The 14,452-nt window shown below is 50.6% G+C and overlaps 1 long non-coding RNA gene across 1 annotated transcript; it reads left to right on the top strand.

Annotated features, from left to right (window-relative positions):
* The first annotated feature begins 337 nt into the window (after positions 1-337).
* LOC138916118 (uncharacterized) lies at positions 338-13,238 on the top strand. The gene is made up of 3 exons (XR_011422852.1): positions 338-481; positions 3,786-3,963; positions 13,022-13,238. It is a non-coding gene; the product is annotated as an uncharacterized lncRNA (long non-coding RNA).
* Positions 13,239-14,452: the final 1,214 nt, after the last annotated feature.

Genomic DNA, 14,452 nt, shown 5'->3' with positions numbered 1-14,452 from the left:
TGGGCTGCTCTCTCCTGCGAGCCCCATATCCCACCTTGGCCCCGGGAGCCCGAGCTGGGGCTCATGGAACTTAATCCTCTATTTCTACTTATTCAGTGTAATCACTCCTCTGCTCTTAAGCGGAGGTCTAATTATGAGGCCTAATTCCACATTTTCTCTGGCAGGATGATAGCCAGCGTGTTCTTCTTTGATCTGCAAGAACCTCACTAGAGTTCAAGATGGGCTGGATTTGTGTTTCCACCCTCTGATCCATTTTATTATCCCCTTGAGGAGCCGGCTAAGCTTTTTCAGACGTGTGTTTTAAGAGCATCTTGCCAGGCCTTTCTGCCCGTTTGTTTTGTAGTCAACAGGGTCGTCCCGCCCCGCGTTTAACTTCGCTATTAAAACTCTTTGCGAATCCATATTAGGGGATGGGAAAGCCCGTGCTTGCTGAGATCCAGAATCAGAATCCTGCCGTGTCAGTCGAGGTCTGACCTCCCAGGTGAGTGTTATCTGATATTTGTGTGTTTTCTTTCTCTCCACCACGTTCCTGGGGGGTATTGAAAGGGATACAGGACTCCGCGTTGCAGGAAAGGGGCTTGAATCTATTTCTGCCACGAACTCCCCATGTGACAGTGGGAGAGGCACTAGAACCCTCCAGGACTTAGTTTCCTCTTCTGAAAAGGAGGTTGTTTGAGGATTTCCCTGTGTGTCTGTTTGCTTGGGGCTGCCATGAGCGAGCACCGCAGGCTGGCTGGTTGAAACAGCAGAAATTTATTTGCTCAAAGTTCTGGAGGCTGCAGGTCCAAGATGGAGGTGTTGCCCGGGCTGGTCTCTGCCGAGGCTTCTCTCCTTGGCTTGTGGATGGTCATTTTCTCCCGGTGTCCTCGCCTGGCCTTCCCCTCTAATTGTCTGTGTGTCCTCATCTCCTCTTCTCATAAGTTCACCAGTCATGTTGGGTTGGGGCCCACCCTAATGACCTCATTTTACCCTAATTACCCCTTTAAAGCTCCTGTCTCCAAATACTGTCTCAATATGAGGTACCGAGGTTAGGACTACAACATGTGAATTCTGCCCAGGGGACACAATTGAGTCTGGAACATCTGATATAGCCGAGGGGGAAGTGCTTATGTGACAGTGTATAAAGCATATTGTTGAAACCAAATCTGGGGACAGCTCAGTGCCCTCAGTCATTTAACAAGTTTTCCTTGTTAGCAATCATCTACAAGTTTCGTGCCGTCCAGCGAGGGTGCTGCTGTGGAGGGCACCTGTAAACAACATTTGCTGTTGGAAAATGGTCTGAAATGGCGTTCAACTGACCTTCTGAGCTCAGATCCTATGTCGACCACTCAACGAGTGCAGTGTTACCCAACTTCTCTGCTGGGCCTCGTCCAAAGGGCGGGGACTGTCCTAGGACCATCGTGATGATCAAATGAGATGACCATGCAGAGCTCTTAACAGAAAGCCTGGGTTGTAATAAGTGCACAATCACTGTGAACTATCGATGGGACTTCCAGTGGTCCCTTTGGATGAGAGAAAGTCAGGCTAGCGTGGGGTTTGTGTGGTTCATTTCTGGAGACTCTCCCTGGCTTTTTCCAGGCGAAATAGTTCCAATTCCTTTAACCTTGCTTCACAGGGCCTAGTTTCCACTGCTTTGATCATTTCTGTGGCTCCTGCCTGGACACCCTCCAGCCTCTCCAAACCCTTTCAGGAGGGTGACACAGACTCGACTCAGCAGTCTAATGAGGAGCTGACTAATGCGGGACCCCGGGGGGGGAGGACTCGGGGGCCGGGGCATGTCACGGGCCTTTTATGTGTGTGGAATCCAGTCAGCTTTGAAGAAGGCAGGGTGCTCTGTTGACTACGACCAGATGCCCTGGATTTTCCAAGACCAGCTTTTTGGAGATGGTTCAGATTTCAAATATTCAATTTGATTTTCCCCAGAAACCAGTAAAATGTCCCAGAAGTTCTAACTTTTCTCCTTCCACTCCGCAGGCCCAAGAGTGCCTCTTGCACATGGACGTGACATTAAAATGTTCCCCTAGCCTGGTGGGGGACAGATGACATCCTGATGTGGTGAGGTCACACGATGGCAGTCCTAGAGCGGGAGAGTTGTCCTGATTTCAAAGACTCTTCCCTTTGGGAACCAGCAGTTCTAAGTCATGCCAGACCACTCTGTTAGGATTTTATCTTCAGAAAATATGTTCATGGAGACGATCTTGCTCATCTGTCCTCAGCCTGTGGACAGTGACCACCGCTAGGTCTTTTTCTACCTGTGTCTGGCCCCAAACCTTAGCTCAGAGTCAAGTACCAGCAGGGGCTCACCTGGTAGTTGCTGACCCATTGGAAGCTGGTCCTGTCTTCATCCTAAACATACAGTGGCTGCTTTTAGCCCTAAATATATCACCTTATAATTGTGCTATCGAATTTCATCCAGTTTTTGTAGGGTCGTGTTTTCAATTTGTCACGGTTGTTTCGAATTTTATTCTTGGCTTTCTGAGTGTGAGCCACCCCACCAAATTTAGCATCACGTGAGGATGTGAGGAGCACAAGCTCCATCCTTTTGTTTAAGTCATTAGTAAAGATAGGCCTGCCGTTAATCCCCAGAGGCTCGGCGTTCTTTCAAGGAGATGCCACAGCACTGATTGAGCAATAAAGAATGGCTTTTCTTCTTGGCTGTAGAAAAATGTGTTCGTTGCAGAACATTTGCAAAGTGCAAATAAGCACAAAAGGGAAGTAAAAATAACTTGTAACCCCACCATGCAGATGTAAGTGCCGTCTTTTGGTGTGGACCCTTCTTGTTAAGTATGTATACATTAATCAACATGGATTAAGTGAAATGTGTTCCACTACGATGTGCCTATTTGTGGACCTGATCATATAGTACGCCCAGAGAGCTAGTTATTATACTCCACTACCCCACAGATGTTCCCAAATCAAAAGCTATTATTTATAATATGTACACACACACACATGTGTAACCCAAACCATGTTCCATGAATACTAGCTCCCTGAGGTGGTCCAAGAAAACAAGGATAGCATTGTTAATTCCTTTGAGAAATGCTTCTAGGAGGTTCCCAATGTGTGCAGACATATTAAAGGCTCTGAGAAGTCCTGCAGTAAAAAAAAAAAAACAGAACCTACCTAATTTTTCCAACTCAGCATTCCTCAAATTTAATTATCCATAAGACCCTGTTTCTAGAAGCACCTATTACTATTCCTTTGAGATACATTTGTAGAAATGCTGTTACAGATTAAATCTTGACATCAGGGTGAAGGAAAATAATTTTTCAAAGCACTTGACTTAAAGTCAGGAGACCAGATCCTTCCTTTGCCCTCGGTGAACTTCGGACCTTGGGTAGGTTATTTCTGTCTGGGCCTTGGTTTACCAAAATTATTGGTTTCCCCTTATAACCCTAACCTGCCATATTTTCCCCTTAAAGTGAAGATGAATTTAAGTTACATTGGTCTTGGATAATGCATTCTTTACAACATCATCCCGTTATTTCCTCTTGTCTCACAGTAATAGTCATCACTTATTTAGCACTTCACACAGGTTAACTGATGGGGTCCTTACAACATCCTCACGGCGGGCAGTAACTAAAGGGGCTTAATTCACTTGCCCTATGGCCACATAACCAGTGAGAGAGCTAGGATTTGAACCCTGGGACCGCTGCCCTTAGCCACTAAGCTGCACAGCCTGTGCTCCCCCTATGGTTGGGGATCAGCTCGAGCGTCTTCCCAGGAAGGGTTCAGCTGCTGGTCATCGGTTCACAGGGCTCATTTGCTCTCTCTTCCTAATTCAGAAGGGAGCACTCATTTGCCACTTCCCATCCTCGGGGCTCTCCTGGTCCTCTGTGATGCCACTACAGTAAGCGTTCCACCCTGACATGCGCAGTCCCTCGGAGACCCCCTCAGCCGCGCCTCCTGCTGGTTTGAACAGAGCTGGCTTCCAAGTCCTCAGCTGCGTCCTGCCTTCTCCAGGTGAGCCTGCCTTCACCACGGAGACTTCATCCAATCCCCAGTGGGAGCAGATCTCCGTGCAACCGAAGGGAAGGGGCATTCCTGTCCACCGCCTGATTTTATTGGCTTCCTTTCCCTGTCTTTGGTGAGACTGGGGGGCGGGTAAGTGGCGGAGGGGCCGTGCGAGTTTGTACCAGCCTCTCCTGCCTGCCTAGTCTACTGAATAGAAATAGCTAGATTAATTGAGTGTTTACTATGTGGTAGGCACTGTTCATGTAGGCTTTCGTCTCAATGACCCTATGGGGTATCACCTCTTCAATTTACAGAGGAATTCATGGAAACAGAGAGTTTGAGTCGTTTGCCTAAAGTCACACAGCTTGTAAGAGTCAGCACTAGGATGTAAACCCAGACCCAGCCCCTCCTCCAGGGGCTGTGGATTTAACTCCTTTGTAATACAGCCTCCCCCCTCCCCATTTCCCACCCACGTTGTACGTGCGCCCCACCTCCCCAGCTCCTCTTCCACTCTGCACAGACCTGTACTCTCTCGGGTTCCTCCATCCCTTCACTCTTGGTCTTGCCTTCCCAGCCTTCTCCCAGTCCCCAAAATGCCCCCTCCTGTTTCAGGGCCCGAGGAACCCCCAGAGCACCCCTGGGCCAGGGAGTGAAGTCACGTGGGCGGAGAGGGAGGGACGCCTTATTCTGTAACTGGTTTCTGGAGCACATCCTCCTCCAAGAACCAAGGGGCAGGTGAACAGTGTGCAACAGAGACACCTACTGGCTGCTCGCAGCACAGGACCCCGGAAAACCCCAGAACCAGGCTCATCCCTCCGAGGGCCAGGTGGACACAGCTATTTGGCAGGGGTTCCTGTCTGCTCTTCCCTGGCTCGGCCAGGCTGGACTGGTCCCTGAGAAGGACTGGGAGGCCCCTGGTCTCTTTCTCTCATCTTGCCCTGAGGACAAAGCCAAAGAGAAGCGGCAACTTTTACTGCAGAGTATCAACCCCTTGGTGAGGATGCTCACAGCTTGGCCAGGTCATCGGTGGGGGGCGGAGGTGGGGGAGGGGGACAGGGTCGTTTATGGCCAAATAAACCAAGAGTGGCTTTTCTGTAATGCAAATAGAAGGACAGTAACACCTGATGCGGGGTGATTGGATGTGGCCTGTGTCATCCAGGAAGGACCATCCTCCTTGGCAGGCTGTCTCCCTTTGAACCAGGCTTTACAACCCCATCTCCAGGGCTCGGCACCATTGGATGCAGAGAAATGAGGCCCACCATTCTGGTTAATTGCCATAATTTGCCAGTTCAAATATTGAGCTATAAGGTGGCTGGAGAAGAGAGGATGGTCACTTCCTAGGAAATCGGTCATCCAAAAGACAGCCAGGGAGATTGTCCCTCAGATGTTCTGCCAAAGAACGGGGACACCACTGCCATCAATGCCCCCTCACCCTTTCCCCTTCAGAGAAGGACTATGAGCTGGGGCAGATCACACATGGGGACGGGGACAGTTGTTTCCAAGCTGTATCCAAAATATCTCAAGGGGCCTGGACCACCCCTTGTTTGATTTGTTCTTCTGAGTGGGGTCCACTTTCTCCAGTAAACCTATCAGCAAACGTTTATAAAGACCTGATGTGCCTGGCACAGCGTCGGGGGGTTAGGAAAGAGCAAGAAGCTTAAATAGGATCACCATCCGTCTCCAGTGTGAGAGGGAGATCCTCAATTTTAAAATACCCTCTCTCGTTATTCTAGTGAGGATATTCACATAAGGCCAGTCCAGGGGTTGCCAGCTCTGTGAGTAAAGAAGACCTGGAGACATGGACAGCCGAGGAGAGACACGGTCGATTAAGAAGAGTTGGACACCAGCGTCTTCTGGAGACAATCACATGGTTGTTCCCAGGGACTTGGTGCGGACATGCTCTGACAGCTGGAAAGACCACCATGGATAATGTAAACTCTGAAGGCTTCTTGGAGGAGGAGGGCTTCGAAAGGGTCTTAAAGGGCGAATACCACTGGTGGTCTAGTGGTTAGGATTTGGTGCTCTCACTGCAGCAGGCTGGGTTGGTTTCCCTGTCGGGGAACGACATCGCCCATCCATCGGGTGTCATACCGTGGCGGCTGGGTGTTGCTGTGATGCTGAAAGCCATGTCACCAGTATTTCAAATACCAGCAGGGTCACTCGTGGTGGGCAGGTTTCAGCGGAGCATCCAGAGCACGACAGACTAGGAAGAAGGACCTGGTCACCCACTTCCGAAAAGCTTGGCCATGAAAACCCTATGACTAGCAGCAGAGCACTGTCTGACACAGCGCTGGAGGGTGAGAGGATGGCACACGAGACCCGGCAGGTTCCGCTCTGCTGTCCACAGGGTCGCGGGAGCTGCATGGCACTAACAACAGAGGATGGATAGGTTTCGACAGGCAGAAACGAGGTGGGGGAAGTGCCAAGTCAAGGGGACATGCAAGGAAATATACCCATTTGGTTGGAAAAGGAAAGAAACCCCATGACAATAAGGCCCCCCGAAAGTGGATTGTGGCCAGTTTGAAATAGGCTTCAAACAGCCAGCTGAGGAGTCCGGGCTTTCTCTGGGCATCATGAGGCAGCCACTGAAAGCTCTTAAAGGAGAGATCAATAGGATCGGGGCAATACATTTGGAAGGTCACAGCTGGAGAAGATCAGAGTCAGGAACAAGGGTTAAGAAACCCATGGAATGGTTCTAGAATGGCAAAACAGTAGGACCGCATGACTGGTTGACACAAACACCCAGATGTCTGTGGGGCGGCGGCCTGTGTGACCAGCTGGGATAGAGGAGCAGGCTTGTTGGGTCCTTGCTCCCGGGAGCTATTGACAGGGCGAAGTTGCAGCCCTGGGGCATTCTTAAAGTGGGCGGGCCTGTGCATGGTCTTCGGGGGCTCGGATGCAGCAGAACATTCCTCAGGTACGGGGCCGCGGTGGAGCGGGGGTAAGACAGAGCCAGGCCTAGCAAACGGACGCCATGACGTTCCCTAGAGGACCAAATGCAAGGAGGAACAAGCTAGCCCAGTGCTCGCCGCTAGAAATATAGTTCAAGACTCATATGTAATTTTCAGTTTTCTAGGGGTCCCACTAAAAAAAGTAAAAAGCAACAGGTGAAATCACTGTTATATTCTAATTAGCCCCATATACCCAGAATATTATCATTTTAACATGCCATCAGTGCTTTAAAATTATGGAGATATTTGACTTCCTTTTGGTTTGTTTTGTACTAGCTCTTAGAGATCTGGTGTGTGTTTTAGGCTCAGAGCACATCTCAGTCTGGACCGGTCCCAGCCCAGGTGCTGAAGAGCCACACGCGGCTAGTGACGTCCACACTAGACAACACCGGGCTAGCCCCAAGGGCACTGTTTCTCAACGCCAGGTGATTCTGTTCCCCAGGGGACATTTGATAATGTTTGGGGACAGTTTTGGTTGTTACAACTGGAGGGTAGCCACCAGGGATGCTGTTAAACACCCCACAGTGCACAAGGCAGTCCCCCAAAACAAAGAATGACCCAGCCCAGAATGTTGACAGAGGCAAGTCAGAGCTCCACATAATGCTGGGAGGAAGTGGGTACTCGAGCCAGGTTGTCCGGGTGATGCCACTACAGACACTCCCACTAGAGCTCAGACCTCGCCTCAGACAGGGCAGGCTTCCAGGCGCCAGTGTCAGAACTTCCTGGTGCTTTGTGATATGGCATGGACTACACCCTGAGCCACTCAGATAAGCCAGATTCTGTTTGTAATGATTATAGTCGTGCAATTACCCTCACTGCACCCCACCCAAACCTCAGCATTGTGGTTGCTGCATAGTGTGATTCCCGCTCAGGGCAACTGTGCAGTGGAAAATCATGGGAACAGCAACCCCTACAGTTGTGCAGTGCACAACCTATGCAACTGTATCTGGCAGCTCCACTCCCAGAAGCCAGGGAACCATGTCTCATCATCACAGCAGCCTCTTCTGGTTTTCTTCTTGGCCATCCCCCTGTTTAGAAGCCACAAAGAAGAAGAGCAATTGCTGATTATCCATGTTCTAAAAGACTCTCTCCTTCGACTTGGGGCCATGACCAAGAATTTAAAGTGCTACTGAATTTCTGTCTAGGGTTCCTGCTCTTAAGACAGGAGCCTGGTCTTTTTATAAGAACAACCTTTCCCTCCTTTACTCCTTCCTTCCTTTCCTACAAATATTTATTGTAGTGCGAAATTGTGAGCTCATAAGGGGGTTGGGCTATGTCTCTGAGCAGATAAAGACAGATGGATGGCTGCTGGTTGCGCCGACATCTCTGCAGGAAATCAAGATAAACTTAGAGCAGACTGTTTGCAGTAGAACCAGCTCAGGTGATGTTAACAGGTGATGTAATTTTTTAAAAACTCCACCATTGAAAAATAAGAGCAATTCTGAGTTAAAGCCAGAGTGTATATGACGTTATGATATGCGTACACACTCCGGAGCAAGCTTCCTGGATTAGAAGCCAGGCTTCTCCACTTGCTAGCCATGCTACCTTAGACAAGTTACTTAAATGCTCTGTGCCTCAGTTTCCCTGTTTGTAAAATGGAATAACACCAACACCTACCTCAGAAGGTTGCAGTGGGAATTTTAGCAAGTTAACGTATATAAAGTGCTTAGAGTCATATTTACCGTAGGGTAAGTACTCAGTGAGTGCTAGCGTGTAAGGTCAGCCGGGTTGGCTTCATGCTGCAGACCTGCTCAGAGTCTTTGACGTGATTATGTGCCCTGGGACTCTCGAAGCGAGGAGCAGGTAAAGGAGGTCGTGCTTCCTCGTCTTCCCTGACCGCTGTTTGAGACTGGGCCCTCTGGGAAGCAGAGCCCGAAGCAAAGATGAAGGTGCTGATGCTTTATTGGCGCGGTACAAGCCCAGGGCGGCGAGGACGAAGGAGGGAGAGGAGGCAAGGAGACCGTGAAGCAATGCCCCAGTGATGCCCCATCACACTGGCTACCATCTTACTACGATGCTGCTCAGCAGGTGTGTGTCTGGCCACACAGGATTTCCCCAGAATGGCTATAAGGAGGAAATGCTCTCCAGAGAAATCCCCCGAAGAGAGAAAGAGGGAGGCTGTGTCTGCCTGGCTCCCTCCCTTGGCCCGATGGTCAAATTTCTCTCCACGAGGAGCCCATTCCACCAGTTGTATCAGCTGGCCCCTTGGCGGCTACTCCAGATGCCATCCCTGGAAGTGAAGGTGTCCGTCTAAGTCTGGAGGAGGAGGAGGGTCTCAGCAAGCATGGGAGACCAACCCAGAGTGGGCAAGAAAGGGACGGTCAAGGGGATCTGAGAAGGCACGTGGGTTCGTGGCAAGCTCCACCCCAGAACCGTTCAGGGAAACCCTCTCTTGGTAGACGCTCTGGGAGACAGGCTTAGATCTGCCGGGAACGGCTCAGAGGACTACACTCCCGAATCCACAAGGAAGTTGCTACGATATGAAAAAATGCGATGTGTTGGGGGAGGATCCCACCTGGTTTGGGGAGGTCAGAAAGTGAGGTCTGGTGTGCTGAGGCTGAGGGATCAGGAGGAGGTGGGTGACCAACGCCAGACGGGGTGAGCGCGGGATTGGGGAGCGGAAAGGCAGTGTCCACGACAGGGGGTACTAGTTCCCTAGGTCTGCCGTAACGAAGTACCACGAACTGAGCGGCTTAATATGACAGGAATTGATTCTCTCCCAGCTCTGGAGGCCAGAAGGCCAAAACCAAGGTGTCAGCAGGGCCGTGCTCTAGGGGAGGAGACTTCTTGCCTTATTCCAACTTCCCATGGTTGCGGGCAATCTCTGGTATTCCTCAGCTTGCATCTGCACCACTCCAACCTCTGACTCCGTCTTCCCATGGCCTGTTCCCCTGTGTGTTTCTTATAAAGACCCCAGTCATGGGATCAAGGGCCCACCCAACTCCAGTATGACCTCATCTTCATGAATTACATCCCAACACCCTATTTCCAAATAAGCCACCTTCTGAGGTTCTGGGAAGGACATGAGTTTTGGGGGAACACTATTCAACCCAGTACACAGGGGGAACAGGTGGGCAAAGGCCTGGAAGAAGAAGAAAGCTAGACTACAGAAAGTGGCCAGAGTGGCTCTTGAGGCCAGGAGCGGCAAAGATGAGGCTGGAGAGAAGGTGAGGTGGGACCCCAAGGCCTTCAAAAGCCTCCGGGCTCATCCCAAGTGGAGGAATGAGGGCTCTCACCAGATCCGTGCTCTAGAGAGACTCTTGGCCCTGTGTGGAATACAATTTGGAGGGATCTGAGTTGAATGACATTGTGATTTATAATAAGATATGTACATATTTGGTCTTTGTCTCGTTTCTGGCACAGAACTCCCCAAACCCTCGGAATTTCCTAGGTGATGAGAGCAGCAAAGATGTCTCCTGTTACGTTAATGAGATGACCTCCAGATGCACTGAAGGACGGAGGCTAGTTGTCAGAAGAACCAACCATGAGATTAGAGGGTTGCAACTTCAGTGCCACCTACCCCAACATGTCCCCACCTGGACCTGCAGGAAAGGGAGAGGGGCTGGAGTTTCAATCAATCGCCAATGGCCAGTGATTTAATCGTTCACACCTATGTAACGAAGCCTCCATCGAAACCCAAAGGGACGGGTCCAAAGAGCTTCCGGGTTGGTGAACAGATGGAGATTTGGAGAGAGTGGCACCCCGGGGGAGGTCATGGAAGCTCCAGGCCCTTTCCCCAGCCCTTACCCTATGTGTCTCTTCCATCTGGCTGTTTCTGAGTTGTATGATTTTACCATAAACCAGTAATATAGTCGGTAAAATGTTTCCCTGAGTTCAGTGAGCTGCTCTAGCAAATTAATTGAACAAGGAGGGGGCCTTGGGAACTCTGATCTACAGCCAGCAGGTCAGAAGCCCAGGTGACAACCTGGACTTGCAGTTGGCATCTGAAGCAGGGGCAGGGGCAGTCTTGTGGGACTGAGCCCTTAACCTGTGCGATCTGACGCTATCTGCAGGTGGATAGTGTCGGGATTGAGTTAAAGCGTAGGACACCCAACTGGTGTCACAGAGGATCACTTGGTGGTGGGCAAAACCCACACACACTGGAATTGGTGTCAGAATCTAAGGCGGGTTAACCTGGGAAGGTTTCAGGATGGATATGAGATCTGAGTGAGGTCTTGACCAGACGATGGATTGGCAGGGAAGGTGGGATGGACATTCCAGGTGGGCACAAAGGGGCAGGAGACAGAAGCAAGTTGTATGTTGGCTCGACAAGCACTTTCAGTTTGGTTCTAACGGAGACACCATGGTGGAGAAGGGAGTAATGCAGGGTGGACTCGGGGATCCGGGGTGCAGAGGTTCCATTGCCCGAGCACAGACCCACCTACAGCCCGAGGATGACTCTGCCAGCCTGCGCGGTGGGCCAATTGCCTCCGAAGTTGGACTAGCACATGCTGAGCTGCAATCCCGTGGCCCCTGACTCCAGAGGTCCCTCGAAGGACCCCAACCTCTCACGGCAGCTTCTGGAGCCTTTCCTAGCCGTGGGTTTTCTGAGACAGAGCTGCAGAGGAACCGTTGCTCCCCGACCCGGTGGAGTGGCTGGTCTTCTGGTGCCTCCTGGCCCTGCTCTTCCTCCCCCAAGGCCCCACTCACCACAGAGGTGGGAATGCAGAAGAGAGCTGTGCTGGAGACTGCTGGGGTCAGGGACTCGGGGAAAGAATGTCAAATATGAGAGGGTTCTGCTGACACGATGCAAGGTGTGGGTGGCTGGAAGCTGCAGGGGATTTTAGAGTAAAAGACTTTCCGAAGACACTTCTTCGAGGTCAGTGACAGGAGGCTCCAGGCACATCTCACGCCTCCTGCCAAGAATTCCAGAGGCCAGGACCCTCCTCTGGGAGCCAAGTTTAGACGGTTTCCCATGGAGCCCCCCGATCGGGACAAATTCCATCTTTACCCATAATTTCCTCCTCTAGAATCCAAAGCTGAGGGAGACCCCGGCTTAGGGTGGTGGCAAACAGGCAGGCACTGAGACAAGCAGACACGAATTTGAATTCCATCTCCCCCCCCGCCCCGCCCCCGTTATGAACTGTGTGATCTTAGGCAACTGACTTAACCTCTCTGAGCCTGGTCTTCACCTATAAAAGTAGATGTAAAATTAATTGAGGCACTGAGTACAGTGCCTGGCGTATATGGTAGACACTCATGCTCATTTCCCTCTTCAAAAGATGGCTGGTAAGGTAGGATTGGATACATGGCCCACACTACCAACTGGGGCTGGCCAGTCAGCTTTCACCCATTCAGTCATTCATCACGCATGCACATAACAAACAAGTTATTAAGAACTATGATCAACTGGTCACTGTCATGGGCACTGGGGATTCAGCAATGAACCAAACAGAAGCTTACACTCTGAGAGAGGGAGACAGAAATAATCAGTTAAATAAATATATCATATATCAATTATTGGTAAGGGCTAAGAAAAAATAAAGCTGCCCGCAGGGCCAAAAGTGCCGGGAAGGGGGACACATGGAAGGACCAGGGTGGTATTTTATTTTATTTATTTTTTTAAGGGGTGGCATTTTAAATAGGGACATCAGGCAAAGTGTCAAATCAGAGGACCTTTGAAGAGAGACCAGAATCAAGCCAGGCAGAAAGAACCACGAAGGAAGGGCCCTGGGGAGACACAGCGACCAGCCACGAGGTCAGGGCAGCTGAGATGCAGAGCACGGAGGGGCAAGGGGTCGGAGGCGAGATCGGAAATAAGCGGGCTCTTATCGTGGAAGGTCTTGTCCACCCCAGCAAGAGCTTTGGGTTTCACTCACGGTGAGATGGGAGCCATCTTATCAATCGTATTTTTTCATAACTAGTATTAACTGGGCTCTTAATTATGCCAGGCGTGGGGCTAAGTTTTACATACATTTAACTCTCTTGAGAACCCCATGGGGTGCCTACCATTACTATCCCCACTTTACAGATGAGGAAACTCGGGCGTGGAAAGCCTGAGCTTACTGCCCAGGATTCAGCCCGGAAGTCCTAAACTCTAGATCCTCCTTCTGTCTCACTCACCTTTCCCACATTGCCCTCAGTGCTCCAACTTATTTCATTGTCATCACAAGCAGCAGGTCCCCTAAAGACCCAGGTGAAGACAGAGGCTCAGACTGAAGGGACGCGACTACAAGCCCACGGATGCCGAGGATTGCCAGCAGCCTCCAGAAGCTTGGAGAACAGCAGGGAACAGATTGTCCCTCAGAGCCCCCGGGAGGAACCTGTGCTGCCAACACCTTGATTTTGGACTTTTGGCCTCCAGAACTGTAGAAAAAATAAATTCCTGTTGTTTTAAGCCACTGAGTTTGTAATTTATTATGGCGGCTCTAGGAAACAAATACAGATTCATGTAGAGTAATGGAACGAGCTCTGGATTTGGAGTCAGACAACTTGAATTTGAGCTGTAGCTCTATGCCTCCTGGCCATGTATCCTCACACAACCCCTGTACTTTCACCCAGGCCTCAGTGTCTTCCTCTGTGGAATGGGTACCCTGTAACCTGCCTTCCAGGGTTGTAGGAAGAATGAAATGAGCTGTGGGACAAAGCAGGTAAAGTGTCTGGCAGAGCTGGCAGGGCTCCTCCTTTGTAGAGGGCTGGGCTGGGGCAGCTGAAATGAGGAGCCGGAATCCTGGTGCCCAGGATAGCACTCAGGATTAAGCTTAGAAGCGGCAGCTCCTGGGCACTCGCTTCCAAATGCTCCAGCATGTTGTTGGCAAAGCAGCTTCTCCCTGACATCACCTCCTGAAGAGGGAGCGTCCAGCTCCCGGGCCAGGCAGGAGTAACCGTTTGGAGAATGAGTCAAGGAACCCTGGCACTTGGACGTTCAGCCATTGCTTCCTGCCAGGAGTCTGGGTGTGTGTGTGGGAGGAAGCCCTGTGCCAAGGGGAGTCTTTGGTCTTCAAAGCCAAAGAAAAGGCAATTAAGTTTATGGTGGAATTAGTCAGGAAACTGTAAACCTAGGACATTGCCCTGTACAGTAGATCCTTTTAGCACCATCCCAGAAGACACTGAACAGTCTGGGCCCTGGTTCCAACAAAGCCGTCTCTTAAAAATAAATTTAGAGTCTAGACGACGTCACCATGACCTCCTTGTCATTCCTGGGTCTTCGTATGTCACCAGATGGGGGAGTGTGGCAAGTGATAAACCAAGATACTTCAAGTCCTGGACCCCCAACCATAACCCTACCCCACCCTGGATCTGGCTTCCATTAAGCCCCTCCCAGTGGAGAACATGGGAAGGAAACTGGAGCTGGCGTGTTGCACAGGCCATCGGGGCAGGCCAGACATGAGTATGACTTGGCCTCCCACATTGGATTGGACTCACCCTGGTCCCCACAGTCTTAATTGGTGAAACCAAGCTTAAGCAACCAAAATGTTGCCTTGTGAGCCATGGACCAGGGATAAACAAGATCGTTTCATAATGATAAAGGGACCAATTAATCCAGAGGACATAACAATCCTGAACATTTGTGCTCCTAACAGCAGAGCTTCAAAATACATGAAGCA

This window comes from Equus caballus, chromosome 11, assembly GCF_041296265.1.
Source record: "Equus caballus isolate H_3958 breed thoroughbred chromosome 11, TB-T2T, whole genome shotgun sequence".
Taxonomy (NCBI): domain Eukaryota; kingdom Metazoa; phylum Chordata; class Mammalia; order Perissodactyla; family Equidae; genus Equus; species Equus caballus.
This window is presented reverse-complemented; position numbering and strand designations above follow the sequence as displayed.